Below are 20,026 nucleotides of genomic sequence, written 5' to 3' on the forward strand. Positions count from 1 at the left end.
TCAAAATCCACAAAGTCAGTTCAATGGATTCTATTTTTCAGGCCTGGCTTCGTCTATCTTCCACGAATGCTGAAACCCAGAGCAGCAAAGGGCAATTCTAGAATGCTTTGATATTGTGGTGACACAGCTTCCCTGATATTTCTTTTACAAGGGCAGCAGCACTCATTTCCAGCACATAGCTGGTGGAAAGCTTCAAATTCATTTACGGAGCCTACATGGCAATATTTGTATATGCCTGTTGGACAGTGAGAGGCACAGTGCATGGGAGCTGTAGACATCAGGTGCCTGCTCCTCACAACAGCTTTTAGCAGCACTCTTGAAATTATTCCCCAACAGACTTCTCAGTGCTTTAAGACCAATTCATGGCCTCTTCCTACCTAGCTCCCAAACAACTGCACATGTACAAGTACCTGGCAGACATCACCCAAGGCTTCCAAAGTGGCATGGACACAAACACATGCATGCTGAAACAGAAAAGAGCAACCCACTTGCTAGTGCTGATAGTGACAGGCTGTAGTTAGCACCCACAGCCTTGGAGAAGGTTCCAGCTACTGAAAACTGCAAATGCATCCCATCTCCTTTCTGAAAAGCTGACCTCAATTGCAATCAGTCTGCACTGGCCTCTGACCCACTGCAGATGAACATAATACAAGTCTTAAGGGAAACTGCTGTACTTTAGCACTACCAGCTTGATTACTATTGATTATCTCCTTGCCTCCATGGCAATTTCCCTTTGACAGTAGCATTTCTGTCTGACTTCTCCTTCTGGGATTTGAGTTTGCAATTCTTTTCCTTTTCTTCTTCCCCCTCCAATCCCGACTGGTTCCAAGTGATCTATTTTGAATACTGTTTTGGGCAGAGCAAGGGAGGTAACAGAAGGGAAGGGCTCAGCTCTAGCCACAGCAGGAACTTATTAAAAGACGCCTCGTTGTTCCAGAGTAACCAAGAAGGTAACTCTATGTTTGAAAAAGCAGGTAAGTTTTCCTTTTACCCTTTGATGGGTGAAAAAAAAATCACTCAAAACAAATAATAGATGAGACATTAGCACACTCCCAGGTAGGTATAATCTTGCCAGATAATGCAAGGACTGAAAGGTCCCAGGCTAAATTACTGTGTGGCAGGAAACCAAGCTTACAGTTGACTCTCCAATACGATGACCCAGAGGAGCAGTTCAGTTACAATGAGGTTGGGCCTCCAAGTGGCAGAGGAGGCTTTTATTTCCTTGACAGTAAATATCTGGGCTGTGGCTTAGCAGCCACACAGAGAAACAAAGGCGTTTGCGGGCAAAATAAACTACGTTACAGCAGGTAAATCTTTCACAGCAATTACCAAATGGAAATGAGAACTGAACTGATTATTGCAAAACAACCCAACACCTTTGTTTCCTGCAGATGTTTTAAGCACATAAATGGCAATTGGGGATTTCTTGGTAGCAGTGTGAGAAGACTTCACATCTTAAAAATAATGAGTGCACCGATTCGGAAAAATTATATGCTGAGAGTCTTTAAAATGGAGACCAAAGGTTTTAAGCTTCTGTCAGCTGTTAAATTCATATTTACAGACATTAAACAACGAGATTTTCTCTCACAGGCAACAAACACAACTGTTGCCAAACTGCAGAGAATTTTTGTGTTCTCTAGCAGCCTTGCACTCATCTGGAACAGAAACACAAACAAGAGCACCGCAGACTGAAATGCTTGGGGGGAGCGTTTAAATAATTTTACATTTGTCAAGCCTTATTTCTACCTTAGCTGCCACAAATGCATTCCCTCAGGCCAAAACCCGTGCACGACACTTCCCCTTGCATGCTTCACTTCCACGCAGAGCCTGCAGCTTTCGCGGGACTCACCTCCCGTACGGAAACCCAGGAAATGCCAAAGCTGCTCTTGCGTATCGCAGCTGTGCGGCTCCGAGGCACAGGTACTCCGCTCAGAAAGCGGCACTTAGCCCCACTGAGCAAACAGAAAGGGCCAAATTCTGCCCTCGGTTACCCTGGGGCATCCCACCACCAGAAGGAATCTGCATGTGAATAACCTGCAGAAGAAATGTGTTTCCAGACACTTGAGCTTAAAGACACAGAACACGCGGGTGTGAATTCTGTCGACCTCTATTTTCACTGAGGGGCTTTCGGAGGTGTGTTGTGGCATGAGTTTTTTCCACCCTCAGAGTTGATCCACAGGGCATTGTCATTATGTCGCTGTCTCACCTTTCAGTTGATAGACAGACTTCCTGCTGGAGAGACATTATTATTTAACCGGATCCACTCATCCTGCCACTGATTTGTTTTACTTTTGTTCCTGGCAGAGCACAGCAACTCTAGGTAATGTTTCTTTTCTTATTTGGCTAAGCCCTTCAGGACACTTTAGCAAATTAACCCCATGTAGTTCACTCAGCAAACACAGGATCTCCTGAAAGGCTTTATAAAACTAAATCACTTCAGAGTTTCCAGGCAATCTTTGTTTTTCTTTCGTTTTGTCTGAGACAAGCTTAAGAAAAGGCTCAGGAAACAAACGTGAACGCTTAATTCCTCATCAAACAGGACCAGTGAGCACAACATGAGGGAATCAAAGAAAAAGGAGGAGTTTTAATAAACCATGTAGATGAAGACAGACCAAGTCTTGTTTCTGGAGCAATATTATCAGTGTGTCTGCTCTAGTTCGGTTTTAATTACATCCATCTTCACCAGCTAAGCTTACCCTGTAGCAATCATAACCCCCCCTGGCAATTCACATCTTCAGTTTACCCACAACCAAGTTTTAAATTTAAGCTCCGTGTATACAAACAGACACAAGAAGGTCTTCACTATGAGGGTGGTGGAAGCCCCATCCCTGGAGATGTTTAAGGCCAGGCTGCATGATTTAGCGTGAGGTGTCCCTGCCTATGGCAGGGGGGTTGGAACTAAATGATCCTTCCAATCCTAACTGATTCTAAGATTCCAGGTGTACAAATATACATACAGATACAGGTATACAAATACATATATATACACAAATATAGAAGTGTATATCTATATATTTGATATTATGATCCATCTCACACTGCACACCACTGCCCACAGAGAAGCAATAGGCTTCCTAAAAATATTAAGGAGTAAAATATTATCATCTCAGTAAGCCCAAGCCAGTTTTAAGTGTCTCTTGGATTCATCAACAAACCTACTAAGAAAAGATATTCAGCATGGCTGTGTTCAATGGGATATTCTCCCTCCCACACTGACAGAGTTTAGAAATTTCTGTCAGACAGTAAAAAAATCTTTAAAATATTAGGTTGTATAAGGTAATCATAAAACCTTCCTTGAGAATCCAGCCCCAGCTTATGTAGTACACAACAGATACACTCCAGATAAGCTAAACAAGCCTTGATCTGCACCGCAGAATGACCAGCTACTCACCACTAATTTAATTCCACTTCTCTAATCCTAACTACCATTAGGCTCAGTGGTGCCTGCATTCTGAACAAAAGATTCCTCTTACTACAGGGAGCCAAATGGATCTCAGAATTGTACTGTGATTCCTTCCTATCTTTATCACAGAGTTGCACTGCTCTGCAGGATGCCAGGACACTCGGCACCTCATTCCCCCACTGGCACGCTGTGTGCCAATAGCACAGCAGTACCCTGGTGGTTCCCTGGCAGAAATGGGCACACTCTGACTGATCTGCACTTCCTTTAGAATCATTCATATGTTTTAACTGGCAAGCAAACATGACCGGGTCTTGTGAGTACTTACCAGAAGCACATCCACAGGTGCTGAGTATTCCCACACAGCCATTTTGAAGGGTCTTTCATTCAGTCCCTGGATGGGCAGAGGAATCAGTTATTCTGCCAAGGAGAAGGAATAAAGGTGTTTGTTCTCAGGGAATTAATGGCAAGTAAACAAACAAAACAACTTGCAAACGAGCCATGGATTAAAGTAAGTCTGCAAAAAAAGTATTTGTGTATTTCAGAATTAATTACAATTTGTGCAATTCAACTGGATGGCAGGAGGTGAAAGCAGTAAAGTGCTAGATAAGCTGACCCTGGTGGTCTGGATCCTTTGCACTGACTGTATCAGGCTAGGGAGCTGCAGACCAAACAACTGGTTTGTTGGTTTGGGCTTTTAGGTTTGTTTTTTGCAATGGAAATGTGGGAATCTGCAAAACGAACTGAACTGGAATTGTCTGTGCAGAAGGGTCTAGAGAAATATACACAGCACTTTCTTCTTGCCTCCCAATTCCCCATGTGTTCCAAGAGTCAGCAACATGACAGGACACTTCCCAAAGCCTTCATTAATGCAGATTTTAAAAAAAAAAAAAAATAAAGAGGATTTCATAGATTGACAGCATCAGAGACATATATTATATGGGGGGAAAGAAAAAAAAGACATGCCTCTGTTAGGAATATTCTCAGGCTCCTCAGGATTTAAACACACAAAGGGGACAAGGGAGGATCATGAATGTACATCTAACCTACTTGCAGGCTGGAAATACACAAAGCAGCTTTTAAAAGCCTGGTATGAATACCAAAAACAGTTTGGCTGCAGAGCACAGAACTCTGCAGGCTAACTTGGGTGACAACAACACTGACCTGCACAAAGCTCTAAACTGGATCAACCCTTGCGCAGAAATTAGCTCTGTTAATATCAGCTTACATACCTCAACACTCACTTCTCTGCAGTCCACCCACCCTGGAGAATACCCCAAACGCTTCACCTGGCAGAGGAGGACTCTGTCTAGAATAAATGGAGAGAGGGTTTCTCAACAGGGTTAATATGTTAATGTCAAAGCCACATTAGGAAAAGCCATAACTTTGCACAAAGTGAATTACAGGCAGATGGGAGCAAATACTGCAGCCCTGTAAGACCATCCTGCTCTGGAGGAGACAGAATATGGGGCAGACAGCTACGTCTGACTAGGGAAAAAAGTGCTTCAGAGAAACTTTAGAGACCACTTGGGTAGTGCTGCCTCTGCACCAGCTGCTCCTATGTTCTTCTAGATAATTTTTGCTGTATACAGGAGAAGAAATTGAGTTTGATTTCAAATGGATCTCACTAACTGAAGGAATTTCTCTGGGTTGCCTGATGAAGAGCCCCATCAACAAAGGTTGCCTACCGACATCAATGCTGAGAGAGCTTTAATGCCTAAGTCAGTGTTGATACTCTAAAACTGCCTCTTCTCACGGGCTGCAGAACAGGGCTCCTAATCTCAGCTGGGTATTCAAATTAGCTGAAATTAATTGTGGACCAAGTCCTTAGGGTCCTTTCAGCAAATGAGTTTTCTTTTTTTCTCTCTTCATTCTCAAAAAACATTTCTACACATAAACCCAAGAAACCCACAGGACACTCCTGCTTCACTTGACCCTGCAGGCTGCTGGTAACCTCTGAAGAACACCATTCTCACCGGTGCCATGGCTTCAGAGAGTCATAACCACTGCCACTGCCCAACGCCCGAGTTCAATGCTCCTGGTAGACACTTCAACCTCATTTGTAAACCACTGCAATCCCCAGGAAGGATCTTCAGCAGTCTAAGGCAGAATAAAATGAACAATTACATGGGGGCCCATTTTGAAAATAGATGGAAAAAAGGAAAAGAGAGCCTGGGGTAATTCTTTACATCCACAGCCCAGGAAGCAGTCCACTCCAGAGTCCTGAGAATGTCTGGAATACACAACTCTGGCAAACTTACCCTGCCTTGTAAGTAATCTGCTTGTGAATTTGTCATGGGAAGAACACAGAGCTGTGAAACAGAAACAATTCATCAGATCTATGTATTTATGTAACTTCTTCTCAGGGTACATTTTACCACAGTCAAGGGACACAGCTTTGCAGAACCCCATTCCAAGTGTCATAAACTCAGCCTAGTTCAGTCTTCTTTCAATAAACCAGGTTAAAAAAAAAATGAGGCTAGTGGCATGCCAACAAAATAAAGGTTATTTAGGAATGCTAAATGAGAATATTCAACTGTTGGGATGGGGATGTGGGAGAGACAAAACTGTATTTCCCCACATGCTTGAGAAACCAGGTTGTTTAAAAGGAGTCTGGATGTGGCACTTAGTGCTATAGTTCAGGTAATTAGAAGGTGTTGGGTGATAGGTTGGACTCGATGATCTCAAAGGCCTTTTCCAACCTGGTTAATTCTGTTATTCTATTTCCCAGAAAGATGTCTGGCTAAGGTTAAAAAAAAAACCCAGTGATTTCTTATCCTTTCATATGGCTCTATATGATATGTAAAAAACTACAGGGAAGAACCAAGAAGGTGGTTTAGCTTGGCTTTACAGACAAAATCCACCTCTGTGTACTCTGAAAAGGCTGCAGTGACTGACAAATTTATGAAATTATGATGTGAGAAAAAAAAGAAACAGAAAACAGAAATAGAGATTGTGTTGTCTGGTGTCCTTCAGCCAAGATTTTCAGGAATGAGTAATGATTTTGGCTGCCATGGTGCCTGAATCGCCTTGGTGGGGATTCGTTTCCAGAAAGTGTCAAGGATCTTTCTTCTGAAAATCAAGCCTCTTAAAACTGTATATAGCTGGAAAATCAAAACATGAGGCATGGAAAACTCTCTTTAAATTGAGAGAGGGGAAATGGAAAAAGGAAAAAAAAAAAAAGAGAGAGAGAAAAAAAAAAAAATTTAACACCTACTTAACTACAATGCCCAAAAACACACTTGGAAAAAGTAATGTCATTGTTAGGGGATTGGATTATCAGCTCTATAGTTATGGCATTGCAATATACACCCCTGAGATATTCAAGTAGCTCATGAGGAAAATTAGGGATGATTATGCATTATCTGAGACATGTAGAGTTTAAAAATAATGCTTCCAGACACTTTTTTTCTTTGCTATACCAGGACAGATACTTTTAAAGTGTTTTGAGCATTTACTAGACATAGAATTTAACCCTTAGTGATTAGCCTTAACTTAGAGTGTTTTTTGCAGGAATCAGAGAGGGCTTTCTCCAAATGCAAACACTCTCTTGCAGCTACAGATACCTTGAAATCCTGTGGAAAATGATAGGTCTGATTTGCCTTTAAGAGTTTGTATGAGACCAAATGAGGCCACAGAAATAACTCCAAGGAAGCATATTCTTGGCTGTTTTTGCAGGAGTAGAACCTTACCCATCAAGCATGACCTTCACTCATAATAAGGTCTACAGTTACCCGAAGGAACATTGTGGAAAGGCTACTGCTAGGCTTTTCTCACAGGCAATTGCAGACAGAACAGGGGGGAATAGCCTCAAGGTGAGTCTGGGGAGGTTTAGATTGGACATTAGGAAAAAGTTTTTCATGGAGAGAGTGGCCAGGCACTGGAAGGAGCTGCCCAGGGAGGTGGTGGAGTCACCCACCCTGGATGTGTTTGAGGGTCATTTGGAAGTGGCGTTTAGGGATCTGGTTTAAGGTGAATCTTGTAGAGTAGGGTTATAGGTTGGACTTGGTGACACTGAGGAGCTTTTCCAACCTGGCTGTTTCTGTAAAAATATAAATCTTTCTGTATCCTAATATGTGAACATTTACTACAGCCCACATCACAGAGAGTTATCATCTGCTATGGGCTAACATTATTAGTTTCCATGTTCACTGGGAATTTACAAATCCCCAGCAAATTAGATGCACAGAGGATTGAATCCCCTCCCTCTAGCAGCTTTACCAAAGTTTTGCATGATAAGTGTGCATCACTTGAAGCTAAGTGCCCTCCAATCAAACTGCTCTGGCTGCCCCCAGACTGGTTCTCTCTTTTAGAAGGTAAAGTCTGCTGTTTATATAACTTATTAAAAATTGCACCCTTGCATTCCCTTTTTTTTTTTGGATAAAAAGTGTGAGGGCACTGCTTTATCACTTTAACTATGTGTTTCTTTGAACATATTGGTGCTTTAAAGTAAACACCAGTGCTAGATGTTTTTACAACTACTAAAATCAAAACACAAACTAATCTGTACAATGCTCGGGAAGAGCCTTTGATTCGGTACCGTAATTATAAACAGGCACTTAAGTCAGATGTACTAAAAGAGCAACAGCCATTTAAAAATCAAATTAACAGTTTGATTAATCAAACACCAGGCTGTCAGGTCAGATAACACACCTGATGGCTTTGTTCACTTACCAAAGAAGGTTTCCACTTTAAGCATCGCAGATTTCATCAGCAAAGCAAAATTTACTCAAGCAGAAAATTCTGGGTTCCTTTAAAGGTGCTCTATAGAGTTACTAGGAAAATTCTCACCACAAGCCAAACTCTGCTTCACTTTTATGTGGTCACACAGCAGGAATTGAGAGACTTTACTGATATATTTCCTGTCTCTTTGAGGCCCACTTTTCTCATAGAAAAAGTGCAGTGGAACTCAGGAGGACGTACAGTCACAGAATCAGGCCATGCTTATGAGGTATGCCAAGTGACAGAAAAACAGATTATCCACTTATTTCTGAATGCTAGTGATTATTCACTACAATAGCAAAAACAAAAGCATATAAAACATTGCATTTTCATACCTGAATTTCACACCTGAATTTTCCTCCCCTCCATTAGAGCATCTTTTGTTCCTAACTTGTATCAGGCCTCTAACAGGAACAGTGTGGCCAGCAGGACAAGGGAGTTTATTCTCCCCTTGTACTCAGCACTGGTCAGGCCACATCTTGTGTACTGTGTCCAATTCCAGTTCAAGAGAGATGTTGAGATACTGGAACATGTCCAGAGAAGGGTGACAAAGCTGGTGAGAGGCCTGGAGCACAGCCCTGTGAGGAGAGGCTGAGGGAGCTGGGGGTGTGCAGCCTGCAGAAGAGGAGGCTCAGGGGGTACCTCACTGCTGTCTACAACTACCTGAAGAGAAGTTGTAGCCAGGTGGGGTTGGTCTCTTCTGCCAGGCAAACAGCAACAGAAGGGGACACAGCCTTAAGTTGTGCCAGAGGAGGTCTAGGCTGGATGTTAGGAGAAAGTTCTTCCCAGGGAGAGTGATTGGCATTGGAATGGGCTGCCCAGGGAGGTGGTGGAGTTGCCATCTTTGGACATGTTCAAGAAAAGACTGGATGAGGCACTTAGTGCCATGGTCCAGTTGATTGGATAGGGCTGGGTGATAGTTTGGACTGGATGATCTTGGAGATCTCTTTCAACCTGCTTGATTCTATCATTATGATTCTACATTGGATGGAGACAATCAGGCAAAGACTCTAGATGCTCCAGGATCAAAGTTTCCAATCCCTTGGCCTTCACAAAGAGCTTGGAAACATCCATGAAATTAAAGCTAGCATAAGTTTCCACTGTGTGGGTTCACCCACTATTAGACACTGAACAACGGCACCTCTGACAACTACTCTGAGCTGTGAAGCAGCATCAAGAAGCAGATGTGTGCTGCTGGGGATAGGCCCACTTTCAAAAGCAGGACTGCAAATGCATGTCCTTTGCAATGTCTGATCCAGAGCCCATTTCCAGCATGGCAAGGAAGGCTAAAATGGAAGCATGCCAAGTATACTCTAAACTCACAGCAGACAACCAAAATGAATGGCAACGAGGACCAATTCCAAATTAAACAGCAGCAAAAGTTAAAACTTGAAGAAGCAAACCTCACCACCTCATACTCCAAAGGTCCTTCTGTCACCAATCAGTATGCAGCCTGCTTAATATCAATGGATGTGTAAAAAAAGAACATGCAAAAGTAAGAGATCAAAAATGCCTCTTGCAAATGGTGTCTTGAAAAACTGATAAATTATTGGCTTCATTCCACTAATGGTTTTGATACTCTTTCAGTTATGATTGTGATTCAAACTTTAAATGTCTCTATGCTTTCAGCCTAAAATATATATTGATAGTTTCATGCTAAATGGCACCTTCTGCCTATGGGGCCATTTGGGGGCCAAGAGTCTTATTCACCTTTGTGTGTTTAAGTATTCAGTGCTGCCCATTGATATGCTGTGACTACTGAATGCGAGACAACTAAAGACATGCAGACAGTAAGTGGCCAATGAGATATTCCCTGCACACAATACAAGATCAAGCCATAAAACTGTGTGATAGATACATAGATAGATGTGGGAGAGTCAAGAAAAAAACCCTTAACCCACTTCTTAAGCATGCTGAGTGAGTGAAACAAAGATTGTGGGCTATAGGAAAGCTAAAGGCTTATGGTAAAAGCTTTTATCTTGCTTATTTTGGCACAAAGACAAAAGGTTTCAAGGAAAATTTATACATTTTTTGCCAATTCACTACAGCCTCACAGCTAAAAAGAACTTCCAGCATAGGTCAAAATCCAATGATATATGAACCACAATGTCTTCTGAGGTTTGGATCAGCTATGCCCTGAAAATTATGTCTGCTTATCTAATCTCTGAAGCTTCCTTTCTCCCCTTTCCTTCCACAGTCTCAAGCTCTCTCCACAGCGTCATCACAATTACCACTTCTCATGCCAGTCCTTTTCACTGTTTTTAAAGTATCTTGTGTAAATCCCACCAGAGCCTTTTCTTCTCCTCTTCTAACCACAAATATGGCTGATGGCTGTCTCAGATATCAGATCTCAGGAGAAGAGAAGGGGTAATGTATTGCAAGAGCGAGACCTAGATCCTGTATTTGGTGGACTTCATTCTCTCATACCCACATTGAATTTGATTGAATGAGCTAGAACTCAGCACTCACTCCCACAGCCCCAGTGCAATACCAAGGTAATCCCTGGAGATCTACTGGACTGTATACAAAAATTCACCTACCTATCTGCACAACTCTATAGGCAAATTGGACTTTGCTTTTTCTTTATTCAAACTCATTGCATCTGATATTCTTACAGTCTGTTGTTGGTGTTCCTTAAAGTGAAGAAATTACTTTTTAATGCTTTAGGCCTTGAGCAGCTGAGTCTAGTTGAGAGGCATCCCTGCCCATGGCAGGGAAGTAGGATTAGATGATCTCTAAGGTCACTTCCAGGTTGGATTAGATGACCTCTAAGGTCACTTCCAACCTGAGCCATTCTGTGATTACTCTCTTAAAATCTGTTGAAGATTTAGATAAAACTAATTCAGACTGAATGAATTCAATCTCTTGCTCTCAAGCATCTGATCAATAAAAGAGGACTTTTAAAGTGCCAGGAAGGCAGTGAACTTCTCCCAGAGGCCATCTCAGCTAAAATCTGCTTTAATCTGTCACACATATGTACATCAAGTGTCACACTAACATATATATTGCTCACTATTCACAGAAATATGTAGGAGTCTGGACTATTTCCTTAATAAATCTTAGGGGTGTAATAAAGAGAAGCCTTTCACGGTATGTCACTGTGATTCTAATTCCATTAACAACTTTATTTCATCAGAAACTGTGGCCCTCCAGATATGTGCTCCTGAGACTGCAGGATTTTCTTTTCCCCTTTGCATGAGTTTTAAATACAGACTCCTACAACTGCGCAGAATAACAGCACTCTAAGGGGAAAAGACAAACCAAAACAAACTGTTATAGAAGGAGTTGTAATCAGCAAAAATCCAGGGGAAAAAAAAAGGGGGGGGAGGGAAATGGTATTTCTTTAATAGCTTTTTCATATTGGTACTTGCTGCATCTTTAGAACAAACATCTATGGAAATCAAATCAAGACTGTCTCAGACTTCCTGCTTCCTTTGCAATGGTCTCTCCTTTTCCTTTTGTCTCCATACTGCAGAATAGATTTAGCTCCTTTAGCTCATGCTCTCCAAAGGGCATCTGAAGGAGAACTGCACCTAATTTGGACAGTTGGAGTACCACACTGCATGGGATAAGCAGCTCTTCCCAAGGCAAATTAAATGGTGCTATACTGTTCTTCATAGTTTTAATTCTAGCTGGTATGTCTCAGGCACTAACCAAAAGACAGCTGGGTCACAAGTATGAGCTCTTACACTGCTGTAGCATTGTTTTCCATATCTGAAAGGTCAATAACAACAAAAACATCTGCTCACGGTCAAAGGTTCCCTTATTTGCCATCAGCTGCCCAATACATTTTGCTTCTGTCCAAACACTCTCCAGACTCAAAACAGAGACTGCAAACAGCTTAGCTGCTGGCTCAAGTACAATGGGATTCAGCTCCTCTCCAACTTTTTGCTCACTGCAATGTGAGTAGATGTGGCTAAAGTTGACCATACCCCTTGGAGTCAAATCAGTATTCACTCACCCTCTTCCAGGACAGTTTGCCTCGGTTGCAGGTTTGAGGACAACTCAGCGGTGTCAAATTCAGGCCTCTCTTCTCTTATGCTCACCAGGAGATAATCATCCAGGGCCAAGCCTACTTTCCTGACAGCAAAGATTCGGGAAAGAGGGTGTATTATTTAAACAAAAGAATGAATTATTTATTGCATTGCTAGCAAAACTCTTTAACTCACACTTTCACAGCCTTACATAAATATCTATGATCTGGAAAGAGAGGGAGCATCTCAAGCAGACTGCAGAATATCACAGTAAAACTGGCTCCTACCACTTCAGCTTCAAATGCTGGTCAGATGTGCAATGCAGCAGCATCTAAAAACCCCAGACAAAATTAGGGCTCCTTGTGTTAGGTGCACTAACCATAAATGCTGGAGATATTGCTACAAAGGATGTACTATTTTAGGAAAGAAAAAAAAACAAACAAAGGTTCTTTTTAAAAAAGAACACCTGAATCAAAACAAACAAACAAATAAACCCAAAGAAACTAAAAATAAACAAGCACACACACCCCAACAGAAAAAAGAAACACAGACAAAGAGAATGAGGGGGGGAAAGGTGTATTTCCAGGTGATTACTGTAGAACTGAGGCACACACTTATACCAGGCTGTGCTGGAAGGGTACAGATTTAACTATAGCATCCATCAAGGCAGCTGATGCAGCTGAATCACAAGGTAACCACTTCTTTGCTACTCCAAAACCTTTTAGAACACATGGAGCTATACAGTTTATTTCTTCTGAAGAGCTGTGTTCATCTAGTGGATTTTCATATATTTGGAGAGCACAACATTCCTTGAAATTACTCCAAATCTGAGTAACAGTGTTTTAAAACTCCAGTCATGGTTTCACAGTATCACAGAATGTCAGGGGCTGGAAGGGACCTTGAAAACTCACCCAGTCCAACCCTTCTGCCAGAGCAGGATCACCTAGACCAGATCACACAGCAACATATCCAGGCAGGTCTGGAATATCTCCAGAGAGGGAGACTCCACAACCTCCCTGGGCAGCCTGTTCCAGCGTTCTGTCACCCTCACAGGGAAAAAAAATCCTCCTCATGTTTAAATGAAACTTCCTATGCCTCAGCTTCCACCCATTGCCCCTTGTCCTGTCATCAGGCATCACCCAGCAGAGCCTGGCTCCAGCCTCCTGGCACTCACCTTTACATCTTTATCAACACTGATTAGGTCACCTCTCAGTCACCTACCCCAAGCAGCACAGCCCCAGCTCCCTCAGGCTCTTCCTCTCCAAGCAGCACAGCCTCAGATGCCTCAGGCTCTTCTCATAAGAGAGATGTTCCATTCCCTTCATCATCTTTGTGGCTCTGTGCTGGACTCTCTCAAGCAGTTCTATGTCCCTCTTGAACTGGGGGGCCCAGAACTGGACACAGTAGTCCAGATTGGCCTCACCAGGGCAGAGTTAGAAGGGCAGAAGAACCTCTCTCAACCTACTAGCCACAGCCCTCCTAATACGCTCCAGAATGGCATTGGCTCTGCTGGTCACAAATACACACTGCTGGCTCATAGTCAACCTTCCATGACCCCCAAATCATTTCCTCCTCGCTGCCTTCATCCCCTTCATTTCATTCATCCTTAGCTGTGGTCTCGGCCTGGAAGGTGCTGGAGATCAAACTCACTCGTAATCAGATGTATCCTTGCATAAGAGTGACCATGATGGCTCAGAACAAAGGTTTATCTAGTTGGACATCCTGGCTGTGACAGCAGCCAGTACCAGATGCCTAAGGAAAAGGACCAGAGCAAGGCAAGCACACAGTGATCCTTCCCCTGGTTACACTTCCAGCACCCTGCGGCTTCAGAGCTTCCTGAGCCAGAAGTTCTGACAGCAGTTATATGTGTTGAATTACAGGATTCAAATCCCCAGCCCTTTACTTTGTGTAACAACAGGAGAAAGAAAATGTTTTGCACTTAATTAATTCATGTGATAAGCAAGATCTGGGTTTTTAGCCTCAACCCAATTTCAGTGCTCCTGCTGCAGAATTACATTTGTTTAGGCATATTTCCATGGCACACATCTAGACACGAATTCCATCGATCTTCTCATTTCATTTGCTGTTTGAAGCTGCAGAGAATCCACAGTTTGTCCATGCCAGATGCCAAAAGCCTAGAAACTCATTGCACACTGCTCGCAGTGTGGGTTCAGATACATTATCAGCATAAAAAGAAAAAAGCAAATTAGGCCACAGTAGGAGAACACATTTTTAATACTACAGTCTGCAGCTTGCATCTCTAATTTAGTGCTGCTGTTTCCCAAGTTATGCTGCATCATTCTAGGTTGCTGAACTGCGGGGCTGACAGTGAGCTGAATCTTCACAGGCTACTAGGCAATGCAGGGAGTCAGTGCACTTGATGAATTCCAGAGCAACCCTCAGGGCCAAAGCCACTGAGACATTTTCAGAGAACTCTTTGGGCATTCATATTGGCAGAAGTCAGGTATGAATATGGTCAGGGTATCAAACGTGGCACAAAGGGAGGCTTCAGTGCATTCCTCTGAAAGAACTCAGCACCTGTAAGCAAAATGCACAGAGCCTCTTCAGGCTGCAAATGCAAAATGCACAGAGCCTCTTCAGGCTGCAAATGCAAAATGCACAGAGCCTCTTCAGGCTGCAAATGCAAAATGCACAGAGCCTCTTCAGGCTGCAAATGCAAAATGCACAGAGCCTCTTCAGGCTGCAAATGCCCAGTCCTGTTGGTTAAACACACAGGGCACACACAAACGTCACATAAATTACCACCTCAGGAAGTCACTGCTTACCCAGAGGATTATCTGGGCCGTTATGGCTTCTCTTTGGAGCTGGTAGAGAGCTACCCTTTTACATCATGTCTGCTCTTTACTTCAGCAACGGTAGAAATCTTGAAAGCAGATAATCAAAGTACAGCAAAGGAATGCAGTCAGCAAGGAAAAATAAGCTGCAGGATTCGTAGCTTCACATTGCATCTTCCCAAGATTCTGATCATCTGGGGCAACTATGCTTTGCTTAAAGTTCTCCTTATGGAAAGTCTCCCAACTAAGGATTAAATAACTGGTATTGAAGGCTACCTCAGAGACAACAAAACCGTAAGTCATGTTATTTTTATGAAGTTATAGGGTTGGGTGGGGTTTTTTTTCTGTTTAGGAAGAATAAAAACCATCAGACAACTCATATATGTGACAAAGTTTGACCTGCTCAGAGGGAAGCAGAAAAGGAAAAGCCAACCACCTGTTGGTTTTAGGCTAACTACAAATCTTTAATATCAAACAGGTCCCACTTCAGCAGTTCCAGTACCCTGAGATTTTACCTTATCGTTCAGAGGAGATGGACTTACCAGAATTTACTTCCTAAAATGACTGTCAAAGGATGATGAGTTCTCACCTTGGACATTTACTTTGCACAAACATGCCTCACAAAAACAGTCACCAGCAAACACCATGTCTGCTCTGGCTGCTGCCTACCCAGTGGCAGAAAATGATTCAGAACTGCAATCAGTTTAGAGTCATAGAATCAGTCAGGGTTGGAAGGGACCACAAGGATCATCCAGCTCCAAACCCCCACCATTGACAGGAACACCTCACACTAGAGCAGGCTGCCCACAGCCTCAGCCAGCCTGGCCTTAACCACCTCCAGACATGAGGCCTCAACCACCTCCCTGGGCAACCCATTCCAGGCTCTCACCACTCTCATGCTCAACAACTTCCTCCTCACCTCCAGTCTGAACCTCCTCACCTCCAGCTTTGCTCCATTCCCCCCTAATCCTGTCACTCCCTGATGGTTTAAAAAGTCCCTCCCCAGCTTTTTTGTAGGCCCCCTGAAGATCCTGGAAGGCCACAATAAGGTCACTTCAGAGCCTCCTCTTCTCCAGACTGAACAGCCCCAACTCTTTCAAGTCTCTCCTCACAGCAGAGCTGCTCCAGCCCTCTGGTCATCTCTGTGGCACTTCTCTGGACACACTCCAGCATGCCCACATCCCTCTTGTAATGGGGGCTCCAGAACTGGATGCAGTACTCCAGGTGAGGTCTCACCAGAGCAGAGCAGAGAGGGAGAATCACCTCCCTGGCCCTGCCGGCCACACTTCTCCTGATGCAGCCCAGGCTCTGGTTGGCCCTCTGGGCTGCAAGTGCACACTGCTGCCTCACCTTGAGCTTCTCATCCACCAGCACCCCCAGTTTCATGATTATTCAGCCAAGGTCTCATTTTAAGATGCTTACTTCAGGTCATTTCACATTGTCCAAAATAAGCAGTCTGCTACCATTAGATATTTGCTTCACGGAAACCGAAGGGATTCACAGTACAGGAGGACTTCAAAAGCACTACATAATAGTCAATTTTCATGTCAGCAAATTGTTATCAAAAACTGGCCAGAAACTAGCTGTTCTTCTTGGTGGATATTCAACATGTTTGGGTCTCTTCTGCATTTCTTGCCTTGCCCTGGGGAATGAACAGTTTGAGGCCTTTTGGGCTCTATTATAATGCAAAGTATTGTCTTGCTTCAGCAAATTAAACACAACGATTAACTGGGAAGGAGGTGTCTGTGATCCTCGATATCCTGAAGTGGAATTCAGCTAACACTGGAGCTCGTGTATCAAACATATTATTACAATTAGGTGTTTATTCAGCAACACTGCAGGGCTCCAGAGCCTTTCAAATAAATTTACATGGGCAGTTTTTAAAGAGAGGATCAATAGTGCATGTGTCTGTGGTGTTTGAGATATGGGTGGCTGGACTGAATCATCAGGTAAGCTTTTAATTGCCATTGCAGTCATGGGTTTTCAGGGAAATACAGGAAGAAGATAGGAAATGTTTGGAGGCAGAATTTGTCTGCCTCATTCAGGAAGAAACCAGGATCAATTCTGGGAAACATTAGATGTATGTGGGGGGAAAAATGGAAACTATTTTTCAAGCCTAAACTATGAGAGGAACTTTCTAAGAAGTGAACTTTAGAGGTACCAGCCTGAAATACAGTAAAATTGGTGAGCTCTGAATGACAGAGGAAGTAGTGGAACAGTGAATAGACAGGGTCCAGCAACCCATGCCACACAAAAAGTGCTGTAAATTATCTTGTACAAGTAGCAAAGTGTCTACAGCCTCCTCAGAATCCAGACTGAAACAACTTCTGCACGTCCCAGAATTTTTTCCCTCATTTCAGAAGTCTTACAAATCAATCACAGAATCACAGACTTAACCAGGTTGGAAAAGACCTCCAAGATCATAGAGTCGAACCTATTACCTTAGCCCTTCTAAGTAACTAAACCATGGCACTGCCTCATCCAGCCTCCTCTTAAACACCACTAGGGATGGTGACTCCACCACTTCCCTGGGCAACCCATTCCAATGCCAATCACACTTTCCGTGAAGAACTTCTTCCTAACATCCAGCCTAAACTTGTCCTGGTACAGGTTGAGGCTGTGTCCAATTTCTGTCACTGGGTGCCTGGGAGAAGAGATCAACCCCATCTGGACACAACTTCCCTTCAGGTAGTTGCAGACAGCAGTGAGGTCTGCCCTGAGCCTGCTCTTCTCCAGGCTGAACACCCCCAGCTCCCTCAGCCTCTTCTCCTAGGCCTGTGCTCCAGCCCCCTCGCCTGCCTTGGTGCCCTGCTCTGGACACATTCAAGCAATAAAACAGGCAAGAGCCCCTCAGTTCACAGAATATACAACTGGCCAAGCAAGATCACAATGGATGTCTGCCTGGAAGCAGCAGGTGGACGGCACAAGGTACTCAGAAAAGACTAGAGAAACAAAACAAGAATTTCTTCTATGGTACCACTGCAGTTTTGGCAACTTGGACTTTGGGGATAGCCTGACCCAGAAAGCTATGTCCACCCATTTGTTTCTGTTTAGCAGCTCATCATCTGCTTTTCTTAAACTACTTATAAATGTATTGACTAGTTCAGGTTGCACTGTAGACTCTACAGGAGAAGACACTGACTGCCCCACTGGCAAATTCATGAGTTTTTCTACCTCCTGTTTTTAATCCGTAGCTAGCCGTTACTCTATACAAAGACAAAACATTTAAACATTTTAACACTATTCATCCCTTCAATAATAGGAATAATTTCCCACTGTAGCTAGTAAGTGAGCAGTTCCATATTTGAGTTCTTCTAGAACTCCTGCAATGGCACTGTGAATCCTGGGACAAAATCCATCTCATCCTGCTGATCTGTCATTTGCATTTCTGAGCAGTACCTTGTTGCTGTCCTGCTGGCCAAGCTGGTTTTAGGAAAAGGTTCTTTTTTTTTTTTTTCCCTTTTTTTTTCCTTTACTTTGAGCTTCTAATGTAGGGTCTTTAATCATTTTGCCCTGTTGGTTGCTCTTTTAAATTCCCTTTCAAGAAGTCTCTTCATTTTTGCGAGTTTTTACCTTTTTGAACTTTGGGTTTTTTTTTTTCCTTTCATGGGGCAGAAACTCTAAATTTGTCCTGATCTTTTCAGCCTGAGAAGCAGTAACATCTTGTACTACATTGTGTGCCATGCTGAGCATTTATTCAGACATCACTCCTACTCTTTTTTTTTTTTACTCATCATCGATAGAGAAAAACTTTCTAGAAAATCATAGAATCACAGAGTCACAGAATCAGTCAGGGTTGGAAGGGACCACAAGCATCATCTAGTTCCAAATCCCCTGCCATGGGCAGGGACACCTCACACTAGATCAGGCTGTCTAGAACCTCATCCAGCCTGGCCTTAAACTCCTCCAGGAATGAGGCTTCGACTACCTCCCTGGACAACCTATTCCAGGGTCTCACCACCCACATGGTGAAGAACTTCTTCCTAACATCCAGTCTGACTCTAACCATTTCTATCTTTGTTTCATTCCTCCCAATCCTATCACCACCTGACAGCCTAAAAAGTCCCTCCTCAGTTTTCTTGTAGGACCCTTTAAGATACTGAAAGGTCACAAATGCCAAAGATGATACTTTTTGGTGGCAAAATTGCAAGCCTGAATTACTTCAGATGCATTAAAGAAATTCCTATGCCACTAAGTCAACTTCTGTGAGTATAAGATTGCCACAAAAGATGAATCCCAGGCTGCTGATGAATTAAATTCATAAATATCTTTCATACTGTGGGCAATATTTTTTTAATGTAGGGAAAAACAACATGACTTGTTTATAAACTTCTTGCTTGCAATTGTTGTTTTGCTGCATAATACTGATCTCATTTCTCCCCATCCCCAGAGGTGTCTGTCAGGCTGGATGAGGCTCTAGACAGCCTGATCTAGCATGAGGTGTCCCTGCCCATGGCAGAGGGCTTGGAACTAGATGATCCTTGTGGTCACTTCCAACCCTGACTGATCCTATGAATATAGAACAGCCACTAAAAGCTACCCCATTGTGCTTCTCTTTGTATGTATGTTAGGATAATGAAGTTAAATGCAGGATCATCTGCAGCTTCCAAGACTGTCCTCAATATCTGGCTATTTGACAAGTAGCAACTAGAATCTCAAGGAAACTAAACAAAACAGACAAATTGCTTACAACCTAACCCTTCACTGCCGTGGCTTTGTTAAAAGGAGGTAAGAATTATGGTAAACCAATAAAAATCCAGGCAAATTGAAGCAGTAGCACCCCTGAAAAACCAAACCAGACCAAACACCTTCTTCATAAACTCAACAGTCAAAACAAGCTCTGGCAAAAGGCTTCTCATTTGCAGCTGTAATTATGGAATGTGCAGTCCTAATTATGGAGATTTATAAGCATAACACAACCAGTAAGCCTTGAATAGATAAACACAGCCTTAGCTACATCCATTAAATAGCAGCTAGCACTAAAATGTTTCCTAAAGCAAGGAGAGTAAAGGCTAATGCTGGTTTAGGACCAGGTCTGAAGCTTTATGTGCATCCAAACAAGCATGATGTAATCTATATCATAATGACTGCTGCTGCAAATTCATTTTCAGGCATTCTGGAAAGACTCATTTCAG

At 43.0% G+C, this 20,026-nt stretch overlaps 1 long non-coding RNA gene across 4 annotated transcripts in view; it reads right to left on the reverse strand.

Annotated features, from left to right (window-relative positions):
- Positions 1–2: 2 nt before the first annotated feature.
- LOC135185658 (uncharacterized) overlaps positions 3–20,026 on the reverse strand; it is a 38,836-nt gene continuing 18,812 nt past the window's right edge. Inside the window, exons 2-7 of one of the 4 annotated variants that reach the window (XR_010306560.1) lie at positions 12,084–12,202; positions 5,662–5,712; positions 5,377–5,500; positions 4,633–4,709; positions 3,729–3,820; positions 3–2,034 (exon numbers count right to left, since the gene is read on the reverse strand). This is a non-coding gene — a long non-coding RNA (uncharacterized LOC135185658). Of the gene's footprint in view, positions 2,233–3,728; positions 3,821–4,632; positions 4,710–5,376; positions 5,501–5,661; positions 5,713–12,083; positions 12,203–20,026 lie in introns of all 4 variants that reach the window. The other 3 variants (XR_010306559.1, XR_010306558.1, XR_010306561.1) reach the window with 3 other exon arrangements.

Source organism: Pogoniulus pusillus, chromosome 23 (genome assembly GCF_015220805.1).
Source record: "Pogoniulus pusillus isolate bPogPus1 chromosome 23, bPogPus1.pri, whole genome shotgun sequence".
Classification (NCBI taxonomy): domain Eukaryota; kingdom Metazoa; phylum Chordata; class Aves; order Piciformes; family Lybiidae; genus Pogoniulus; species Pogoniulus pusillus.